A 24,017-nucleotide genomic window follows, 5' to 3' on the forward strand; every position below is an offset into this window, starting at 1 on the left:
CACTACAACCCTCTTACACTAGTAGGACTTTCTGTGGAGCCCAGGAGAAGTGACAGAATCTATTTTACAAATAATATCTTGATTTCATGTGCTTTTTACAATCCAAAACTTTTGCACATGTTCAGCAAGCCAGGTACCTGGTATCTGGATCCACAGAATCAAAACCTTCCTTTCTTTTTTGTGAACTGCACAAGGCCTTATTCTCTGCTATTGAGTTATGCGTTGCATTATGTTTGTAGAAAGTCTAAGTGAGCTCCCTTTTATTTGTTTATTTTACTTGATTTGGCCACTTGCCACTGAAGACACAAATACCCAAAGGTGTCAAAAGATCCTTGTTCACTTCAGAGAAGCTAGCAGAGGCAGGGGCCACCATAAAGGTGTCTTTCTCTGTTCAAGATGTCCGGCATTGCTCAAACTCTTGGTTCCTTATCAAACGCTCTTGGGAAGGAGGAGTCTGACTTTCTATGGCACTCCTCTAGGACATGAAATCTCATGATATAGAGAGAAAATGAGGTGACTTCTGAAATAAATTTGTTTGTCCTTCTTGCACCTCTTCCCATACTCTCCTAGCACTTTAGTGAAAGTAGACTAAAGGAAGTAGAAGGGAGATCTTATTTTTCCAGTTGGTTTAACTGTGTATTACTTATTAACCTCAGAAAGATGCTGTGAATTCATTAAAAATATCTGAGTCCTTCATAAACATTACAGTGAGGATGGATACCAAAGATTGAGATATGGTCTATTACTACCCCAAGTCTTCATGAATGTGAAATTTTCATATCACTAGCTAACTTTTCCACAAGCTCATTGATGCATTTCTGTATAATACAAAGAAGACTACTATCAGTACATTAATAACTGTATCCTTTTTTGGTTTTGGAGGCTTTTGAATTGGACCTTCATATCTGTGTGCATATCTGTGTATTTAAGAGAACTTAAAGATTATGTCTCTTTCTCTTCTCAGGGCTACCTGAAACACTAGAAAATGCTACTGAAATGAGCTTCCAAAGGTTTTTTGTTGTGGGTACAGTAGACTGGCACAACAGGGAAAGCACTTCTGGCTAGCGCAAGACTGATTTAACAGTTTGCCAGGTTCCTGAAGCACCCACTGTGCATGAAGCCTGAACTAAAGAAAGCCAGAGCAGCTGCAAAATGAGGCACTATTCCATTGCAGCGATACACTAAGCCATTTTGCTACTGTACAAACATTTTGACCATAAAAATAAATGATCTAAATTGTGAAACTGTAGCTAACCTGCTGTCAAGTTAAATAAACAATGAAGCAATCCAGTCCAACAGCAATTTTTGTTTCATGACCTAAGCTTTTCAGAAGGCCACTTCTAGTGCATTCAAGTACTAAATGAAGAGAATATTTTAATAAAATAAGTTTCTGTGTTTATCACACACCATTTGGTTATAGTCAGGGCCCTGTGTGATTCTGTGGCAATTAAATTGTCAGAGAATCCACCCATTGCTACAGACACACACTGCAGGATGCAGACTGTCATTTTTAAAACTAAATAGTTTTTTAGCCTTTAGTGGCAAAGAAAATCTTCCAGATGTGAACTGAAGTCAAGCAGAGGTACATGCCCAAGTTTACAGGCAGCTTAACACAATGGCTCTAATAGGTATAAACTGCCCCCTTGTTTTTAATTGTTAATTAAACCAGAAAACTTGATAGCAATCATTTAAATGGTCAGTGATGCTCAGTATTTCACAGCTGCTTAATATCATAATCTCTGCACCCCAGACCATCTTCCTGTTCTTCCCATGTTCAGTAAACTTCAGTTTCCCCATGTCTACTCCCCAAAACTTCTGGGTTTTATGCTGACAACTCTTGGTACCAATATTGCATCCTGCAACTCACTTAAAAATGAAAAATTAAGGCTGGCATAAAATCAATAGGATGCAATATAAGATTAAATGCCATGCAATCCTGATTTCATTGTAACATTTTGGTATTTTTTATTTATTTATTTACCTGCAGCAGTGCCTGAATTCAGTGCCTGAGGTCAAGTGAGCTGATTTAAGTCCATATGTAAAATCGTTATTATGTTGTGCTATTGTGATCTTATCCAATTCAAAACCAGCATGCTTTATTGACATTTCACAGACTATAGTACATAAATATGAAAATAACATAAGATCCAGGACCTCGGCTGGTGTAAATTAGTGTCTTCAGTGGGAGTGATGCCAACTGTGTTGGCTGAGGATTGGTGCATGGAAAATGATTGGGAAAATATAGATGTAATTGTGTATAATGTTTCCTATTAGTAATCTTACGTTCAAACATTCTTAAAGAGATGAGAGACTGTCTCCTTGTCCTCACAAAAAAAAATAAAGATTCCTTGAGGTTTTACTCAGTCAGCTATGAAAATCACTACTGTCCAGTCAGGGTCATTGTCCCATTCACTGCTTTTGGGACAGAAATTACTACCCATCAACCATGAGCAAGAAGTTAGGAAGGAGCAGGGAGCTGATCTTTGCCAGGGTGCAGTCCTTCCCTTGGCAAGGTGAAGTTCCTGCACTATTTCCCTGGCACAGCTGTGTAAACTGGGATGCTTTAGGTCTGATTTATGTCGCCATAGCTTTAGGAAGAAGTCAGGGAATGAAACTTTGGACAACTCTCAAAAGAAAAACTTTAGCTTAAAAATTTGTTTTTAGCATTTAAGAGTAAAAACTTTATTTACTGTAAAGTAGTCCGTCAAGCTGGCTTTACTACCAGAAAACAAATTCAAATCATTAACAAAAGTGGTAAAAACACTACTGTTCATAGAACACTATGAATACAACAGGAACAGTTCTGGTTTCTGTTGGAGATTTTGACTTTTTTGCAGCTAAGTTTTTTCATAAGCAAGATAGCTTTTATTTGAAGACATGCATCATGCTATTTCAAAAAAAATTTGAAATTATGAACTGCTCTTATACATATTTAGCAAAACCTCATTCAAGGCAATCGAGAGAAAATACAGGACTTGGGTTCATTTCACACAGTTTTGAGTACATGTATTGGCTAGATGGTGATATTTTACTAGAATGGTGGAATTTTCAGGACTATGAGTTTTCATTTGAAAATGGACAACAGATACACATGACTAGAAGGTTATAAATTGATCTCATGGTTTTATTGCATAAAGTAAAAGCTGGCTTAAACTGGCAGGATGACCTAGAAAAGAATTGCTTTGAAGAAATAATTGTTTTAACCTGCAAATTCTCTTTCTCAAAAGATAGAATTTACAAAGCAATTTCCCTAGCCTGAGGTTTTAGTCTCATCTTTATTTTCGCAACAACATTCTAACTCCATTTCTCAAGCAGCTACACTTACAGCCTTTGCTCAGAACCTCTAAGCTGAAGCTAAGCTGAACTTATTTCTTTCCTGACAAAGATGTTCTATTGTATTTCATACCCTGTGATCTCAGGGAGAGAGAATGGAGCCCTGAAGCTCCCATAGCTATAGTTACATTGCTTTGGTTGTTCTAAGTTTGCATTTGCAAATGGCCAAGTGGGTCAAATTGGTCACTCTATCATCCCTAAATCACTAATTCAGTTGTAAAATGGAGTGGATGAGTCCAAGCCATACTTCAGCAGATCCAATTTGTACTTGCTAGCTTTCCTCGCATCTCACTGCCCCTCACAGGTCTCTGCTAGGAGTCACATCAAGTGATTGCCCTATCCCAGAGAGAAATTGTGACTCTGTTGTGCCACCTAGCACACAGAGGGGAAAGATGGATAAAACCTGCAACCAGGAGCAGAAGGCCCACTTCAGGCATGGCTGATCCTTGCTCTCTGCTCTATTCTTGTCACTGTAGGCTATAAGCCTTCCACCACGCAGCAGACTACACATTTTATCCAGGTCATGAAGTTCCTGAATTTTCTTGATGATGGAATTACACTGCCATCCACATATGGTATGATCAACAAAACAGGTCCAGAAGCTTCCTGTGTGAAGAGCCACCTTTTGATGTTCTGTCCTGGGAGGTGGCACCCTCTTTGCAAGGCCACCTCAAGGACCTAGTCCAAAGGGAGTAGTCTTCATCTCCAGGAAATATTTTAATTCTTTTATCAGGCATTATCTAGCTCTTTTAATCATGGGCATTAATGCAGTATACACTGAAGATATGTGTTACATCAGTTTTTGAGAAATTCAGCCCTTTTTTACACTGCATCAAGCCAGTTCTCTTTCCCAACCACAAAAAGGAACAGCAGCAGTCAGCCTACCAATATGCATTGTGGGCATGCCCTTCTGCCTTGAAAAACTTACTTACACTTTAACCAGCTCTTCAAATGCAGAACCAATTGTGCCAGTAATTCCTTCAGGAATCCAAAATATTCAGTAAAAAAAAAACACAAACAGCCAACATTCTTAAGTGCATGAAGCTAAAACTCCTGATGATGTTCACCTGCAGGAACCCCATTGTAGAGGTTTCCATCATTGCCTTACTGAAGTGAGAAACTACAAGTGAAAACAAACATGCCCATGGTTTTTCTTTTCTTTCTTCCTTTTTGTTGAGCAACTCTCTCTCCAAAATCAATCCTTTCACCTGGACTCCTGTGCTGAGAGATCATGGTGATTTGGCACATGCTGGTTGTCCTCTGCATGCTTCTCGATTTTTCATTCTGCCAATACCTCCATCTTGTTGAAGAAGCTCCCTCTAGCTTAGTGGAGATGTGCAGCTATAACATCCATGCACACCTTGTTTTCTCTTGACCTGTTCATGAGGTGATCCTACAGCAAAGGGCTGCAGTCATGCTTTGAACAAGATGAACTGAGGACTCTTAAAAAATGTGTCCCCACCAAGAAATCCAAAGTCTTGATATTCTTCCCTAGATTCTGTACATGTAATCTCCTCTACTGCATTTCTATGAAAACACTGAAAGACAAGAACATGTTTTACACTTTTCATTTATAATCTCAAGCTGAACCCATCCCCAAACAGATTGTTTCTCTAGACCATCACTAGGAAAGGTGATCTAGGCAGATGCATTTTGACTTGTATGACTGCAAGCATTGATAAAGGAAAGAGAAAGGAAGAAGTTGTCAGAGTCCTGAGTGCACTAACAGGCCTTAATGGCCCTAAACAGCCTCACCTGGGGCATCCACCCACACCCTCTGCAGATGGGTCTAGGCACTCCATTTAAGCTCAGGCCTGAATGCCTTGGTAGTTTGAGCTATGCTGTAAATGTTGCAGCCTCAACTCCTGTCTTTGTCTTCTGAGTGGTCCCTAGACCTATGCTGTGAGTAGGCTTTCTCCTGGATGGACCTCTTGGATGTATGTTGTAGCCTTGTTGCAGTCTTGTCTTTGGCCTTGTCTCCTGGACGGACTGTAGACACATGTTGTGGCTTTGTTTCCAGTCCTATCTCTGGCCCCATCTCCTACTATTTGTGAGTGGACTCTCTGGATGGGCCCCAGACTTGACTATTTCAGCTTGTCTGGGATTGTCAGTGGACTCTGTTACCAGCCCCCTGCTCTGCCTGCTGTCTTCAGATGTTGTGAGACCATGCCCTGATTGGTGAAGGTGCTGTCTGCACTGCAGTCACCTTTGGCTCCTGGCTTGTCACCTGCCTTGCGGAGCAGCCAGCCCTTGCTGCTCCCTGACAGAAGTAAACTTACATGTGATGAGGAAAAATTAACTGCTAGGTGAGTTCCTCTTCTGTCTTCTTGCAACTGGTAGCCAGGCTGAGAGCATGAAGATACTCGAACCAGGGAAAGGTATCCCTAAGGAAATAGGAGCTGGTGTACCAAACACAAAGAAGCATGCCAACCCTCTTTGCAGTGGAGCTGCTACTCCTAATGCTGATCTCAGGCTAAATTCATGTGATAGGCTACTATAGGTGCCCAGTAATGATTACACTCTTAAAAATCCTATACAATTTGGGATACCACCTGGAGTATCTGCTATGTGACATATTTGCCTCTATCCCCTATCTGCAATGATTTTATCTTCCCAGAAGATGCACAGAGGAGTATTGTGAAATACTTTACTAACATTATTAAATTAATTGTTAAATCATTCCTGTGAGATAAGAACTATTTAGAGTTACAAATGTAATGAGCTAAAAGCAGTAACAGCCTCTTCCTTGGGTATGGGAGAAAAGGAGAAGGGCAGTCTTCCTTCTTTCATAACCAGTCATCTTATGACACATCTCAGCTGAACTTCTTAGACAGCTTACCTCTCAGTGTTTTGTATGAAGTAAGAATCCATATAATTATAGAAGAATGTGCACTTTCAGATTTGTTTTGTTAACTTTTGCTTTTAAAAAATAAAAACGCACTTATACTGCATTACCAGACTATGACAATAATGATAGCGAGCTAAGTAAAACCAAAACCCAATGATGTCATCCAAAGAATACGTACTGAGTTGCAGGGGGGAGGAAGGGAAGGGAACCAGGTCTCTTTTTAGTTAATAACAGTCTTCATCCTGGAGCATATGACATTCCCATAAAGGCTAATTAGGGCAGATCATTATATACTTACCTCCTCAGAAGGGTGGAAGTGTTAATGACTGAGCAACACTACGAATGTATTTGCCCCAAGTAAAGACATCAAATGACCATATGGGATGATCCTAATAAGCACCCCAAATTTCCATTTTACACATGTCCTATTTAATATATTTAAACTGTTGAAAATACTATTATAATCACTCCAGCTTCATGGCAGCTGATGTGCTATACATGTTTGAGAGGGTGGTATCAATTAACTATGTTATCTGTAATGCCATGCCTGCAATTACTACTACTTCACAACTTGTCATTAATGCATTTGACAGGGTTTTTCCAAAGTAACATTTATTTAGAGGTTAATCAAAATTCCTAAGACTGCCATTTATTATAATCTGATTTTGGATAATTGTCCAAATCAGTGGCTCTCAGAGGCAGCAGTTTTGTCTCAATCTCAGTGAATATAGTATATTAATGCCAAAAAACAACAGAGGATTAGAATTACATTTTATGTACATATAAGTGGCTGTTGCACAGCTCAGTTCTTCGGGATACATGAATTCTATCAGAAATTTTTCTCTCTGCTACTTAGAAGGCTGGACAATGCTTACAGCAACATTAGGAGCTGGGAGGCTGGGGCAAAGAGAAAGTCAAAGGGAAGCCTGTTCCCTGTATCATTCCAAGGAGCAAATAAAAAAAGGGGGGGGGGAGAGGAGGAGAAAGAAAAGAGAAAGAAAAGCAACCTATGCATTTATCTTTTTGTATTGGAAATTGAGAGTGAGCACATAAGGGAAGGACCAGCAGCTGACCCATCTGTTCTGTATACAAGGCAAAATATACACAGTTCAGTGTATGCCTTACTAAACCCTCAGATTCTGTAAGAAAAGAATGCCCAGTGCTTAAAATATCAGGAATATCAAAATTAGTTGCCACGCAGCTATAATTTGGCTCTTTGCATATAGTCATGCCAACAGTTTTTAATCACTTCCTCCTCCTCTTTGGTGCCAGATTCCCAATTGAAGTCTCAAACAAGCATACATGACCTGGTATTTTCTTGGTGAATTTCTCTTTGGCAGATACGCTATTTGGGCAGACTTCAGATACATCCTTAAGATCATCCCTGATAAACTTACTTCATTATTCCAAAATCTGTAGGTGTTAGAGATTATCAGCAAAACTATTATAATTTTTTAGCATATGTAAACTAGAATACTTCTCCTACTGTTAATTTCAAGTGATTGCTGAACCATTCTAGAAAATTTGGGATACAACACATCCCAAAAGGAAAACTTTTCAGCTTAGTGGTTGAAATCTGACAACTTACAATTAAAAACATCTCAGTGAGAAATGTCAGGCAACCTTATGTATGGCTGGGATACCAGTCCACCTAAAATAATATTTTTCAAATCAACTATTCATATAATATGAAAAGACATACTTAAAACAAGCAGGAGGTCCATTTACTTGTTTACTAATAAGCACCTGTTGTTGAAATATCAGGACAGATGTAAAACAGATCTCATATATTGAACAGAACATATTTATAAAACTGGAGCTTACAGGAGTTTGGGAGACAATAGCAAAATATGAAAAATGGTTTGCAAGTACAGGAGTTAAATTATTTTTTGCATGAAACTGGGAGTGTTAAGTGAAACCCTTTATTCCACTGAGCCTTTCCAATGTTTATTCTAAATATTCCTTTTCAAATAATTAATTTGACAACATACCATATTGCTGATTTGCACTATGCTTTAGTTCTAAAAGCTTGTTACATTTTGATTTTTTTTGTTTTTGCTTTTAGACACACTCTATTTATGAATCACTCTCATATTTATATTTTAATTCTTGGGCAAGTCTACTGGCAATTAATATGTAAAACAGTTATAGAAAACAGCAGATCAGTTTGTAATAAATCATACTTTGGAAGAGAAGGTCACTATTAATTTATTATTACTTTAAAATAGCTTATAATCAGTGCAACTGTTCTGCTGTAAACATTACTGGGAAAATTCTCTCTCTCCTCTATTGACACTATCCTGGATAGCATTTAAATTAGTGGCAGGTATGTACCTGAGTTCCCATAGAACCACTTTTTTTTTTTTTTTTTTTTTAAACTCAGCCAGAATCTGATAAGACAGAGGTTGTTCTGAGTTACGTATTTGTAGTTCCTGGAACAGGTGGTCTTCCTGAGTCAGTCTGTCATCTAATGTTTATATGTGAACTTTATGACAGAGGCAGTGCTGTATACTGCACTGAACTGCATAGAGGCTGCTGTGCATGAAAGGTTAAGTTTGGGCCCTACCATGTCACCTTTTCCCTTCCTGCCTTTATGCTTTGCATATTACACAAGCACACTGCCTACCTAATATTATTGTATGTGTCAAAAATTACTTTCTCTGCCTGGACTAGTAACTTCTTCACATAGTTTCTTTTAAAGAAAATCAAGAAATAGGGAGATTTAATGTGCATGTGTACACGTGTATACAACTTTTTTAGGCACAGTATTTCAGCAGAACTGGCAACTCACTGCAAGATCAATTTTTTTTCCCATGCATCTGTCTATACTTCCCTGTCATTGGTTTAAATTTTCCTTTTTGAAAAGTTCCTTTCTTTTCAGGACATTCAAAGTAGAAAAGTAGAGGAGCGTATCCCAAATGCCTATCTTTTCCCCACTCAGAGAAATTATCTTCTTCCATGCCTTCAGCTGCTTTTATGCCAAATCTGACTCTCTCCATTTCTGCAACATTGCATAAACCTCCCTCTGGCTACCAGCTACTGCCTCAGACAAAATTCTTCCCAAATAAACCCTCTTTTCCTTCTCAATCCTCCCCTACCTCCTTCCTCAGTCTGTATTAACTACTCCATTCTCTTTCCTCACTTACGGACCTACATATTTCTGAACTTTATATCCTTTACGCTTGCAGCTAGTTTCCTAAATAGTGTTCTTTCCTTTTTTAATGTCCCTAAAATTTGCATCCCCCATCACTGCCAGCATCCACTTAAACGGACAGACATCTCACAGTAACTATCCTAACGTTGCACAACACCCTCCTCTCATATCTGTTCAAAATGCTGCTTCTAAAGTTAGTTTCCTCCAACCATACTTCTTCCACTGTCTAGATATCTCTTGATTTTTCTTTCTCTTCAGGAACAGAATTCCAGCTCTTAGGTACTATGAAAACCTGCATAACATTGCCTACTCTCTTGCTTGCCAAATGTAGCTTTACATTCTTCCTGCTTTAGGATGCTACACAAGAATATAGGGAAGGACATGTGCAACTTCAAACATATATGTTTAGTGCTGGGCTTGAAGTTACGCACATACATGAGTGCATTTATGAACCGGGGATTTCATATTCTGTCATATTGCTACTGTAACTCTGTATTTCCCTCCAGGCAATTGTTTGCTCCTGCTAATGAAAGTACAGTCCATACTCTCAGCTTTCTCACCCCTGCCTTTGGCTTGTTTTAAGCTCAGTCCACAAGTATGAGACATCATAATTGTGCACAAGTTCCTCAAGTGCAGCTACTTTTAAGTCAGCCAGGCTTCTCATCTCATCCTTTTCAGCTGTGTTTGTCTCAGGCCTGGAAGCGGCAAAAGTTTGGGCTCATTTTCTCTCTGATGGCTCCAAAATAGCAGGAGGTGCTACTTGGAGAATTCCTTGCCCACATTTTAGTCTGCCTCTGATCCTTAAAAACCTTCAAACAATTCAGCCCCCTTTTGTCTCCACATACTCACTCTACCTTTTTCCTATTCTTAAATGTTTTCCACCTTTTTCCCCCTGCTTATTTGTACTGCCCTATTTGGCCTGTAAATTTAATGAACATGCAATGAGCCTTTATGTGTGTAAAGTGCTGTGTAAGTTGACAGTGCTATAAAACTGGTCTGTAGCAAACTAAAATAGTAATAATAAGTTGGGCATATGATGATCTAGAGTTGTATAATATGCGCATTATCATACGATCTGTGCAGTTTTGTCATAGCTTTTTAGCACCTGAAAAACTGAATTTAGGCCAAATGTTGTATCTCTATTTTACGTGATGGAGAAGGGAGACAGATTTTATCTGCAATATGCTCAGGCTGACTTTCTAGCATTTTGGAAGTGATTCTTTAACAAATGCTAGAAAAAAGACATCTTGGATTAAAAAGCTAAAAATCATAAAGCTGAGAATATATTACTTAGATGAAGATTTATGTGCCCAAATGATACCATTATCTTTTTTCCTCATCCCCTTCTTTCCCAAGATCTGTGGCTGGGAAGACTGAGATTTTTGCCCACTACATAGTGACGAAAGGGCAAATCTTTTCCCCCGATTTCAGTGTGGCAGGATCAAGTCCATCATGTGTTCAGTGCATTATTGCAGTGTACCTGAGCAATCCCCCATTCAAGTACATAACTGAAAGTTTATTTGTTCAGGTTGACGAACAAGGTCAGAGCTTCCTTGTCTATGTCAGGGTGAATTCACAGAGGGCTGAGCTGGGACTAGTGTCTCATTCTACTTCCCAGCAAGTACCCCAGCAACCTCGACCTTGTAGCAAGGATAAGCACATGATAGAAGGGAAATGTACAAAATTGTCATGTGTGCTGCATCCTTCCCTGGAGGCTGGAAGTTTCACCTCTCTGATATGCTTAGCTGGCTCAGAGTAAAAGTTCTTGAGAGCAGTCACAATCCTAGGTCTCATGTGGCAATCCACAGCAGTATCTGCAGGACAAATGGGCCAGCCCACAGGCAGATTACCCACTGAAGCTTTCACAGAAAGTCAAGCAGGTTCAGTTAGCCTACACCAAAATCATAGAACTTAAAACTTTGACACATTTGTATACACACGCATAAACGGATGTGGAAGACTGATGTGGAGAACCTAGCATGTGAAAAGGTAATAATTTTCATTAGTTAATAAAGTTTTACACACAGTGTCTGCAAATGCTGTTCCAGTCTAATCAGCGGAGAGATCATTTGTGCCATCTGCACTCAGCAGGGACTGGGTTGTTGAGACAAGGTGGCAAATAAGAACAATAACAGGAGTAAATGAAAATAATATGCAGAAATATAAACCTAGCCAACCAAGACTCTAAACCAGTTGGATTTCAATGAGTACTACTGGATCTTTCTAGACAGAAATGTGTTTTTCTGATAATGGTTGTAATTACTAAAATATTTTAGTGCTACAACCTGACCCAGGTGGAGAAAATACATTTTCCATCAACAAAATTAAGGTATGATTAAGGTAGGATTAAAAAAAAATAGAACTTTAAAGATAATGGATTGTAATCACTTATGTTCATACTTTGTAAATCAAACTATATTGAAAGTGAGCATTATTTGTACCAGATAATAGGCTGAATTCCTAAACAATTTTGAAATTGAGCCAAGGAAACTTTCAAATAACTACATTTGTTCTGAAGTGGATCTTCAGAATTATAATTTTGAAAGTAAATGTAGTTTGTGCCTATATTCCTTTCTCTGCATGGGAATACGGTGATAGAAAATCCCTTATTTCTGCCAGTTGTTTGGCTTGATTTTTAACTAAGTAGTGAGGCGGGCACATTTAATAGGAAAATTATTATTTTCCACTTGACTTATTTCTATGCTAAAACATCTTTATTTTCAGTCTTTTGGTTAGGTTTCAAGCTGATTGTTAAACTGTTAACTTCTGTGACCTACTAAATAGCCATACAGGTGGCTATACCTGTTTTCAAAAGAAAATAGAGTCTATTTTCTTACTAATTATTTTTTCTACTATTTCTTTTTCATGTTCAAAAACAGTCTAGTTTATTGCCATTAGAGCAGTGCCTAAGTCTGAAGGGAACATGAACTATGATCATTATTTTTCAGACTGTAATGGATCATCAAAAAGTTCAGAATTCTCATTCATTAGGACTTTGAATGTTGTTTTTATCTAAGAATGAGAGCTGACGGGACACTTGAAATGAAACGTGATTTTATCAAATCTGATGAAACCATAAGAGCTTTATTATGACAGATACAAAACCCAAGAACCTGTTCCTCTTACCAAGCTTCCCCAAAGTACCTCCTGTATAATTATTAAATAAAAACACTTACTTATTCAGTACTCAGCTTTTAAACCCTGAATAAGAGAAGTACATATTGAGAGAGGTACTTACAACGTTTCCATGGATACAGGATGATGCCAATCAGGTCCATGTTTTTATCTGAAAGGGTGCCCCTGCGGAGACATACAACTTGGTGAGTGGTTGTTTATACATAGTAAGTAAATAGGAACCTTGTTTATTTTACAAAGCGCTCCTGACCCAGACTTTTTCTCATCGCTCTTTTTAAAATGAACATTTTGCTCCTTTTAAGCAGCATATTCTAGTAAAAGACATACTTTTGATGATTTTCCTTAAAGTTGTCCGAGTTTATGACATAGTTTTCAAGCAGAAATGGAGTATCTAGGTATGTTACGTCTAATCCTGGCAAACCTATGTTGACAACTTTTTTAACTCTGCGATAGATATACTGATGCAAATTAAGTCATTCTATTTCAATCAACAGAAGCCACTTCCAGGAAGAAGAAAAAAAGAAGTAATGGGCGGATTTAAATGATAAATGCCCTTACCTGAATCCAGTAAGGACAAGAACACCAAGTTTAGTTTGCTTCACTTTCAGAAGGCTTTCCATTTATTTCAACTTCCATTTTAAAAGTGGTTGGTTCCTAGATTCCCAAAGCATAAGTGCTATGAACATGTAATTTTGACATCCAGTCTCTCAACACTGCAAGCTTTCTAATTTTGGGAATGAGATTAATACCTCCTATTTGAAAGGTTTTAGTCTTCTAATATTTCTTTGGATAAAAAAGCACAATGAGTTAGTGAAAAGAAAGGCAATCAACTTTAATACTTAACACAGTTTAATAACCTGAATTGAAATATGTGTGTGCTGTATTTCCATTAAAAAAGTTTCCTTCCAGCCACAATTAATAGAACAAAAACTTGTCTTGTTCAGAGATTATTCTTGGAATGCAATTTTAGCGTCTATGTAAAGGAGGAAACTTTTTTGCCATACGAAAGCAATTTTGCCTCTTCCTTTCTCAAAGAAGTGATTTCTGGACAAGACAGCCGATTCGATATTTTCCATTTGCACTCGCAGCGTTCTTTGAGGGGGGGCCGGGAATTCTGTGTTCGTGTGCCAGCGCTGACAAAGGTCTGCTTGTCAGTGATACCTTTCACAGCTAAATTTACTCGGGAGCGACAGCAGCAGGTGCACCTCGGCCTGCCAGACACTTGCGCGCCCGCATCACGCAGCCTACAGGTCAACGGCTGAAGGAGAAAAAGCCTCGGGCTGCTGAGTACGGGGTGAGTGAGGCAAACACAACCCAAACTGGGGGGTTTCTCTTCAAAGCCAGCTGGTCTGGCTTTATTCTACAGGAATTTTTTTACCTGTCAGTTTGATCAACGAAGCCCTCAGCAGGTGCTGACGGGTACAACTTCCTGGAGAAGAAGAAGGGCACTGGTGAGTTTTAATAGAGAAAACAGTTAAAAATAATTTAAGTGTTTAGAGTTGTTCTGCTTGCCTCAGTACTGGAGGATTCGGCTCCAGGCTTGTGGCTATGTTCACTGAGCTTTCTTCAGGAGAAAGCAGATAAGCTTTGCAGCATGCTTCACATTTTATTTGATATGGTACTTTATTTAAGCTTCTGTAACCAAGAAAAGTTTCTTGCAACTGAATTGATATTTATAGGCAGTTTCTTTCAAACTGTTTGTCTGAATCTGAATGGGAAGAACATACAGGATTACATACAAGAACACCAGAAGCCAGCCAATATTGCTGTTGTATCCCCCTTCCTCCCCACCCCCCCAGTCTGCCTCCTTAAAACAAATCCGTTATCCTGGTAATTTCCAAACAAAAAGAAAGGCTTTCTTGCCTGGAGAATGCTCCCTGCATTTGGAGCTTCAGCTGACACTCCAAAGCCTTAGCAACTCCTTTTGAACAACAATGCAAGATTACTTTGTACCAAAAAAGGACCAAAATAAAAAATCTTTAGATCATCTTTTAAAACTCAGTAATCAAAAGGATAATCATATGTTGCTATTTCATTGAAGTGAGAGCTAAATTATGAAACATAGGCTATGTGAAAGTACTTCTTGGCATGATGCTTTTTAAAGATACAGTGAATTTACACAATTTTACTTATTTTGAAACCACAAATTATGGCTGTATGTGTATTTTTTTATTTGCCTAAGAGAGCTGGGAAACTAGACGAAGGGAAAAAGATTTATTTTTCTAGAACAATAAGATCTCAATTAATGTGAAAATGTAGGAAAATGTGACCACATGTTAAAATAAACATTTTGGAGGGGAAAAAGGCATTTTTATTATGATTTCTATTTCAAGAACTCATTCTTTTAACTTTGTTTCACAGTATTCATTACAAATTGTTTTATTAAATTGCAAACATTTATTTAAGCAAGTAAACAGACAGAAAACTTGACCATATGAATCTTTTCGAAAAAACAGATTCCATATTTATATGCACATCATAGAAGATACTATTGGGAGAAAGAAAGGAATTATACGTCAATATGCAGTTATATTAGTTCTGTAGTGGAAATTCACCCATATTCAATAAATCATTTATCAGCAACAGACAGCCTAACCTCAGACTGAACAAGAATATCTAAGGCCTTTTTTAACAGCCCTCACTTGTGAATTTTTTTCAGCTGTGCTGGTGTCGGACCAGTAAAATTGACAGAAAACTCTGACCTCTGTGGAGGTAGATCAGGCCTCAGTTCTTGTCTATTTTATTCATTGTGGGAGACAGGAAGAGAACAGCAAAGATTATGTAGGTTTCTGGGATGTGCTATATGAAGATAATGGCAATTTTGTTTGTTACAAGAATATCCTACTATATGTTAGAATAACAGACCAGTAGAATAAAACATTACTAGTCCAAAAAGTGTAAAGTAAATCTCTAAATATCGAGCTATTTTCTCAAAGCATGAAACAAAGCAAAACAAAACAAAAAACCCAAATCATATCCTAAAAGCAACTCTGGGGCTGCCTTTGAACTATGCAATGTTTGTAAAACATTGCCATTTCATGCATAACATTCTTAATGTATGGAAATCAAATCCCCTAAACATCCATTAAAACCAAGCACTGTTAAATCAGAAGACAGTAAATAGTAAAAGCAATTGCTAGAGTTAACTAGACATTGTACATGTTACAATAACCAAGAAAAATATACGGCCTTTGCTTTAGAGACACTATTTCAATAAGGTGTAATTTTGCCTGGATTTCACTGTATTGATTATAGAGGCTTGGTAACAGTAATTAATGTGACAAAGTCCTGGATAATTTCAAGAAATTCCTATTAAAGTTGGTCTGTACATCACTTTATTTGGGGGAAAAGAGTATTTTGTAAAATACCACTTCAGTATAGAATGTTTTACTTCTCTAGAAAAGGATTACTTAATGTTGCACAAGGTGGAGATTTCACATTTAGATAACTTGTACAATCAAATTTAAACCAGTGTCCTTTCTTGGTCTTTCTGCTGCTTATTTTCTGATTATCAGGCTTAGCACATTAAATGAAAATTTTAAATAGTTTTTTATTAATATGAAATGCTGAGAAATTTAAAATATAGAAAAACCTTATTTAATTCACTGAAGTTTTACCACTATTTCAGATAGAAATAGAATCAGCCCTAAAATACCATGTACAATCACTTATTTCTGTACCAACTATTCCCTATTAACTGAGAGATCAATGTCCCTTCTGTTCCCTGGACCTGCTTTGTTGTCTATTTTGTAAATTACAGTGGTTTATTTTACAACTATCTTTTTTTCTTTTTCATTTTGAAAAGCTGCAGTCTAGCTCAGCTTTCAACCACATGTTTGTCTTTTCCAATAAATCCCAAGCTTTAGTGTCAGGAAGACATCTATATTAGTTATTCCATAGTGCGTGTAAATATAAATGGGATCTAACCACAAAGCTTTGGCAAAAATTACAATTTAGTGACTATATGTTATGTTCTGCAAAAGTTAATTTAAGGCTCTTTATACAGTGTTGCATGATGTTTTTCAAAGTATATTGTGCCTTGTTCTCCTTTCACTTACACTGGTGAAAACTGGAAACTTTTCACTGAAGACAATGAAGTTGCTTTTAAAAGATTTAAAAAAAAAATTACATGATTAAAAATTTGGAGGGTGGGGGAGGGGAAGTGCCTATTTGCCTTGTTTCATAAATGAACATTTGTAATATGCAAATTTTCAATTATTTTTAGGTATATACTTTTTATATATTGTGTGTATATATATACACTTTGTATATACATAAAATTTAAATTTATGATTTTGGGGGGTATAGTAAACAAAATTATATTCTACAACACACAATTTTTTTCATGGGCCTTCAGGATTTTTTTATCCATAAATCATTTGTTTATTGGTCTGAATACTGTCTCCCTTAAAATCAAAGGAATAGATGCATGTTAGGAAGCAGTGGAGAATGGAATTCTCTTCCTTGCCACTCTGTTAGCAATATCTGTAGCCGCTGCTTTGCCTGGCTGCTTCACACCTCTAAAACTGTAAGAGTGGCTACAGACTGCTCTGCAACTGTTCTCCACCCCTGCACACCATTGCAGTCCAGTAGATCCGGTCACATTTGAAGATACCCCTAGCATTTCCATACCACTGCCCGTGATTGCTTACAGCTCCTCCTTGCTATCCTATTTTTAAAATGTTGTCACACTCTATAGTTCACCATATACAAGATAGTAATAGTGTGGATTTTCCTTGCAACATGCCCCTTATCACAATGAACAGGTATACAAACTGTTTTCGTTAACTGAGTTGTCTTCTCCAATGTAAGTACTAGCAACTTATCCCATAGTTAAATCAGGTTGTTCCCTTAAAAGCAGCTAGCATTATGAGGCAAGTCTTGAAAGAACTATTTAAGACATTTTCAAGAAAGAAAAGCTCAGTGCATTCTATGCCTAAATGTAAAGGCACTGGATTCTAAATTAAGTTCAATAGACGCAGCTTACAAAGGATAAGCATATAGATTTAAGCTAGGGTATCTGATGAATTTCCTGGAAGCATGTGAAATAACTGTATAGAATGAATGAAACAGCAGATACCACTTTGTTCACATACACACAGTAATGCTAATTTCACATATATACTTGCAAGTTGTGCTGTTAGTGTATGAAGTTTGATCTAATGTTAATGTACCTGATATACTGTACCCTGGAATGTGACAGCAAGGCAAAAAGAAGTTGACCAGTATGATAGCCAGCAGCTAACAATTAATTCAGCAAAACAAACCTTTTGGTATCTGTTCTTAAAAAAAAAAAATCTCCCCCAGTAATTTTTTGTCTTGCTGCTCATCTTTTTGTGAACTGACAATGATATGGAAGTATACAAAATCACAGGATCATATAGCTTTTTCTATAGATGGCACAGATATCTGCATTATTCATTCTTTTTTTCCTTTGCTTTCTGAAGTGGTGGCAGAATACTTTCTATCCACTATATTACTATCTGCAAATAGCCCTTTTCCCAGGATCATTCCACTTCCTGAATTTGCAAGTACTGTAGAAGAATGTTTGGTAATAAAAAATTAATATCATGCACAATAATTATGAAAATTAATTAAGAGTCTACAAAATGTGGGGAAAAAAATAGAAGAGATTGTGAAGTAATCACCTGCATATCAGGATAGTTCCTACTTTTGCAAAGACATGGCCATCCATTTAATTGTGTCCTTGCACTGTCTGACTTCATTAACTATTCGATTCCCAACCTCTACACTGTTGATAGCATTTTAGATCTTCGGCACATACAGCCTCACTGAAATGAGGTTTTGGGCTCTTCCTCAGGAACATGAGGTAACTCTCTCCCACTTAAGGCAAAGAAGCACTTCTCCCTGTCATTCCAGCGAGGGTTAAACTGCTGGGTTTGATCTGCAAAAAGGATGCAGGAACTTTTCATGAAATCTCACTTGAATCCAGAAATTCTTAATCTATATATTCCTTAGTGAGCAAGAGTCTTTCCTGAATTACTGATGTCTATATGCCCTTCTCTATCTTTGCCCCACCTCCACCCCACCTGACTATCTGGACCCCAACAGAGCCTCCACTCCCACTTACAGCTGGAAAATCCCATGACTCCCTTCCAAACACATTCCTGCTCTCCAGCCCTAGCTCTGTGTCTGAGTTATGGCCCAGGGGGCAGCTAACTCGCATCCCAAGATTCCAGAGGACAGCGGCCTTATAGCACATACCTTCAGGCTGTTGAAGCTGAAAAGGGTAAAGGCAAAAAGCTGCTGAGTGTTATCAACTCAATTTGCTGCCATAATGAAAATACTTAGCTTTACTGAGAGTTTAAGAATGGAGACAGGTCATGACATTGTTGATGGGTCAGTCAGAGAAGTTTCAGTTTTTAATTGATTAAAAAAGGAAAGAATGGAATAGTTGTCTCTATATGGTCCTTACCTGCCTAAGAAAAATACCCCTCAATTTCAGAACCTTAGCTTCTCCAATTCAGTAGCAGGGTTTCTCCTTCAACTGCCTCGCTGTAGCTATCCATAAAGACATCAATGAAATCAGATATTGCAAGCTTGATACTTTTTTCCTTATAAAATGGTGCAGACTTGCAGAAAGTAGATGACCAGAAATGGGAACTTAAATCTGTCCATATCATACAAGAGCTGTGCAAAGGTGCTCAAACTAGATCGTATGACAGCAACAAAAACTTCAGATGAAATACATCTAAACCAAAGTACATATCCAAACATGACCTCTGAGGCTCAGTTTCCTTTTAACCTCAGTAATATCAACTTTTTTAAGTGCTTCCATGGGAAGAGTTATAACCAATGACATCACAGCTGGAGGCTCATGGAAGTTTTAATATAGACTAACATAAGTGGCATAAGCACATCTAAAAGCTGACCCAACTATTGTAAAATTACATTTTATGGCCATAGAGGTTACAGGTTCTTCTTCACATATCAACAAGAGCTGTCAGTCTTCAAAGGACCTCTCTAAAACAGCTAATAAAAGTTTTATATTAATTATTGTTTGTGATAACAGAAGTATTAGTATTACTGCAGCACTTAGAAACTACAGTTATGTAGTGCTTGGAGTTGTTCAAACACAAAACAAAAACATGAACCTAGCACTGAAGAGTTTACAGATTAAATTAAGAACAGTGAATTTTCTCAAAAAAAACAGAGACTAACCTATTGCCTCTTAGTATATGCATGCAGGTATATCTGTGCACATAGTTTGCCAGCAGTACTTTTATTCCCTCATTCCACGAATCTATTACTATTGTATTCCATATTCAATTTATGCTGCAAATCTCATATGGCATATTCTGTTATAACATGCAGGATGATTGACCTTTTAAATTTGCATATCCTTTACTCCAACTTTGGTTACAGAAAGTGGTAAGCCACTTGCAATAGATGCAAATTGTCAGGAACATCCAAAACTCTGAATGCTTATCTGAAGTATATCTCAAAGTTTGGCCTGGAAAACCCCTGCAAATTGGGTTTCTCAAAAAAACCCTGGCATTTCCTCTTCGAGCTAGGAGTATGGTAACAACAGCCTTTCTTGTGGTATGTTGGAATCTGTATCTGTAGCCAGGATGGGGAACCATAGTGGCCTTCAGAAAGGGGAGAATGAGTTGACCAACGTTTTTCTACCCTTAGAACAGGTTTGATTTGAATTCTATTTGAATTGTGGCTAAGGATCTATCCAAAACAAATCTCTACTTTGCTTGGCCCTCAGAATTATCATGAATTTCATTGTTTACACAGATGCAGATGCTGATCTAATTCATAGCAGCTGCAGAATACTTAATTAAGCTTTTTCTGGCCATCTATGGCTGTCTGCTTCTGTATCACATCATCATGCAGTGCAAGATAGACAAATGCTTGAGTGTCACACAATTAACAAGAGGGTACAATCATATTTTTTGTTTTGGGTTGTGGGGTTTTTGGCAAAATACCTGAGAATATCACTATACCTTAGTCCATTAATTCAATTTTGGGAAATCTGAGGGAATGTACAGCTTGAAAAACTTCCCCCACCTTTCCCATAATTGCACGGGTGACCAAATGTGGTAGCAGGAATGAGAAAGGTTGTAAGTTTTAACTGATTATAGAATTAATATAACTAATAACTATAAACTAATACTATAACTTATTGTTATAGCATTATAAGAAATGTTTATAACTAATCTAATTCTGAAACTTACTTCTTGGGAGCCTTTCTTTCAGTGCAACCTTCTTTTGAAATGACTAGCTAACAGTGAAGAGGTTTAAGCCTTCTAAAATTGCCTAAATTAAAAATGAAAGATAAAGCTATTGTCTTCTGCATCAGGCCTAGATGTTGTGCAAGATACCAAAAGATAAATGAAGATGTATAAAGACAGGCATTCTCGGTGCTGTACTTCACAGTTGGCAGGAACCTACCTGATCCCTCTGTAAATTCAAGCAGCCCCACAGCTGCTCTAATTTAGTCTCCGTTTCATCATAAGCCATGTAGAACAAAGAACCACCAGAGCACAGCATGTCCTGTAGTATCTTTTCTTGCCTTTTCTCTCCATCCAGCACGCCCTTCTTTATTAGTGACTGAGAAGAACAGTAAAGGTACTGTATTTCTCAGATGAATGCTGCTTACTAATCTAAGTGGACTTCAATTACAGTTGTATTAAACCATATAATGTATTAGTTTGCTACCAAATGTCTTGTTTTTTAAAAAAACAAATGTTTCTGAGGCATGTGAAGATGCAGAATAATCAGACTGATGAACAGCAGTTCAAGAAAAATGACATTTCCAAAATTATTCTTCAAATGCATTCCTGTAGTTACACCCTATTAAGATGCAGAGGTGATTCCAAGTCTCCACTCTAAGCTCATATTTGATCTATTTTTATATTTTTGCATAGGGAAAAAAAGCCCATTTAGCTTGAAATTACACCTAATTAACTTTATGTGAGAAGAGATTTTTGAAGAAAAATTTGAAAATAGTTACTGCAGTTTTCAGTTTGTGAGACAAATTTTTGCTTGCTGATTTCTGTCTAACACTGAAGAACTTCAAAATTGTTGATGCATTTCTTCCATACAAGTCTACACTCACATTTTTGGAGTCCCTAAACATCAAGAGGGGGAGGATTAGTAGGTTAAATTCTTCCTTTAGTTGCACTTAAGTAAGCTCATTGACTACAACTGTTGTCCCCTTAAAATATATGTGTGTGTATATATAAATATATATATATATATAACTTTATACATTTGGTGGAATGTTGTCATAGGATGATGAGGACATTTAAATATCTCAGGGAGAGACAGTGCCTGGTACAGGAACTGGAGTTCCAGCATGCTCAAAGATTAAGTCTGAGGCAGGAATAGGATCTGGATGACCACTGATGTAGGCCTGAGCTTCCATTTTAGGGTCTCTGCTAAAACTTATCAGAGTGCATTAGATTTCAACAGACTTCAGCAGGCTTTGGATTTGGTGCATGATCTCCACAGCATCCCAGTTTCACACCAGCCATTAAATTCAGCATTTCTGTAGTTGCTGACTCCTTCAAATGCAAATTCAGCCTCATTTTCAAACAGATAACAGACCTTAAGTATTAGTCTAGTTCTAAAAAGTACATGTGCAGCAAACAAAAAGAGTGGTTATCACTAGCTCCAGGATCTGATTCCAGTATTAGTCTGTGTTGTGATTCACAAAGTAATAAATACTATTTTTACACTTGGAGGACAATTTTAGTAATATCTATCTTTTTGTTGAAAGAAGACATATTTGTCTATGAAAAAGTTTCCTTCTATCTCTTGTTTTAAAATGCTGTTAAAAAAGAAACAAAACAAAACTACAGTAAAGAAATTCTTAAACAAGAATGTCTTGGACAACTATTTATAAGATATTTAAAGGACAGTATCAACTTGAAAACTACAGTTTCAGAAACTGCCTTTCGTAACAATGAAACACTTCAGATTACTAGAACTGGAACAATTTAGCAAAACAAACAAACCTCCTTTTTATTGTTGGCTTTGTGCATTTGGCAGCCTTTTCCCCTGTACAATCAGTTAGTTTCTTCCCTGCAAAGGCCCTTGAAAATATCAGCACAGGAGCAGGAAAAAAAACCCACCCCATTTAAAACAAAACAACAAAAAAAAGGACATTAAAAAAACAACCTTCTGAAAGCCTGGAAAGTAACAGATAATGCCCCAGATTAGTCTACCTCTGAGATCTCCATCTAGACCAGAAATACAATTTCCTCTATCTTTACCAGCATTGCCAAGTATGTGCTGCACCCCCTCCTGCCGTAGTCACTTTGCTGCGATGCATGCGAACGCACGCATCGCCTGCTAACAACCGAAAAGCCCCCTGCCATTCCCTTTCCCAGAATAAGCCATCTACCACATTCTGTCACACACGAGCTGCAGATCAAATAACTTTACCAGCCTCACCCCACTCATTAATACACATTTTCATATCACACACCTCCCTGTCGACTTCTGTCACTGCTGACTGCGTACCATCCCACGTGCTAGGTAGATAGCAATACACTTTACCCAACATGGTCTGAGACACAATTACTCATGTGCACTATACAGCCTACTCGCACTGCACAAAATGCTAGCTATAGCCAGGGCTGTACCTCAGCCACCCAAACAAGCGGTCTTGTTTATTGCAAAGGTCAGAGAGGCAGACAAAACGCTGTAAAGCCTTCCAAAGACCTTGGAGGGGCCCTACCGCGGGCAACCTGGGGATTAGCAAACGGGACAGTATTACAGAGAAATACGGAGCAGAGTTAAGGCTGCTGATCGCTTCCAGATTTTCAGAGCCAACCTTTAGCTGGGACTTCCTACCCTTTGCTATTCCTGTCCTAGTTGTTTTAAATAGCAGCGGTGTCATGAGGTTTTCCAGAAGTACTCCGTGCTCCTCTCTGATCGCAACCGAATCCGTACGGTTTGAGTTTCTGGGACTCCCTCATCTCGCGCTAGCGGGCGCTGAACCGGCCCCGCCAGGTTTATAACAACCCCCGGCAACGAGCGGCTTCTAACGTGAACGCGGGGAAGCTCCTGACGGGGGCGGGGGGAGAGCCGCTGCCCCGGCGCCCGTTTTTCCCGACGAAGCGCCCGGTGTCGCCAGCGCCCCCGGGGCGGGCCCGCGCCGCGGGGCCCGGGGGCGCCGCTGCGGGGCCCCGCGCAGCCGCCCGCTTTTGTTGCCGCCGAGCGGGCGGTGGCGGCCGCCTCGGGGCTCGGCTCGGCTCGGCTCGGCTCGGCCCGCCCCTGCGCCGCCTGCCCTCGCCGGGCCGCAGCCCGCCTCCCCTGCCGGCCCTCCCCCGGCCGCGGGCCGCCCCCGCGCCGCGCCCGCGCGCACACACGTGGCACCCACCTTGCCTCCCGGCCCCGCCGCCGCCGCCGCCGCCGCCGCGCCGCGCCGCGCCGCTCCCACCCGGCCGCCTCCTCCCCCGCACCCGCAGGGCCTCGCGGCCGGGGGCGCGCCCCCTCCCCGCCGCGGCCGGGGACTCGGGCGGGCCGCGCGCGAGGCGCGGCGGGGGGCTCGCGGCCGCCGTTGGGGCC

General features: G+C 38.9%; 1 long non-coding RNA gene across 2 annotated transcripts; it reads right to left on the bottom strand.

The window, feature by feature from the left end:
* Positions 1-2,690: 2,690 nt before the first annotated feature.
* Positions 2,691-23,868, bottom strand: LOC136995328 (uncharacterized). 2 transcript variants are annotated; one of them, XR_010886898.1, is made up of 5 exons: positions 23,830-23,868; positions 13,849-13,899; positions 12,574-12,635; positions 5,613-5,717; positions 2,691-4,871 (listed from the first exon to the last, which is right to left on the bottom strand). It is a non-coding gene; the product is annotated as an uncharacterized lncRNA (long non-coding RNA). The 2 variants fall into 2 exon arrangements; XR_010886897.1 differs by lacking the exon at positions 23,830-23,868 and adding an exon at positions 22,933-22,982.
* Positions 23,869-24,017: the final 149 nt, after the last annotated feature.

Source organism: Apteryx mantelli, chromosome Z (genome assembly GCF_036417845.1).
Source record: "Apteryx mantelli isolate bAptMan1 chromosome Z, bAptMan1.hap1, whole genome shotgun sequence".
Classification (NCBI taxonomy): Eukaryota; Metazoa; Chordata; class Aves; order Apterygiformes; family Apterygidae; genus Apteryx; species Apteryx mantelli.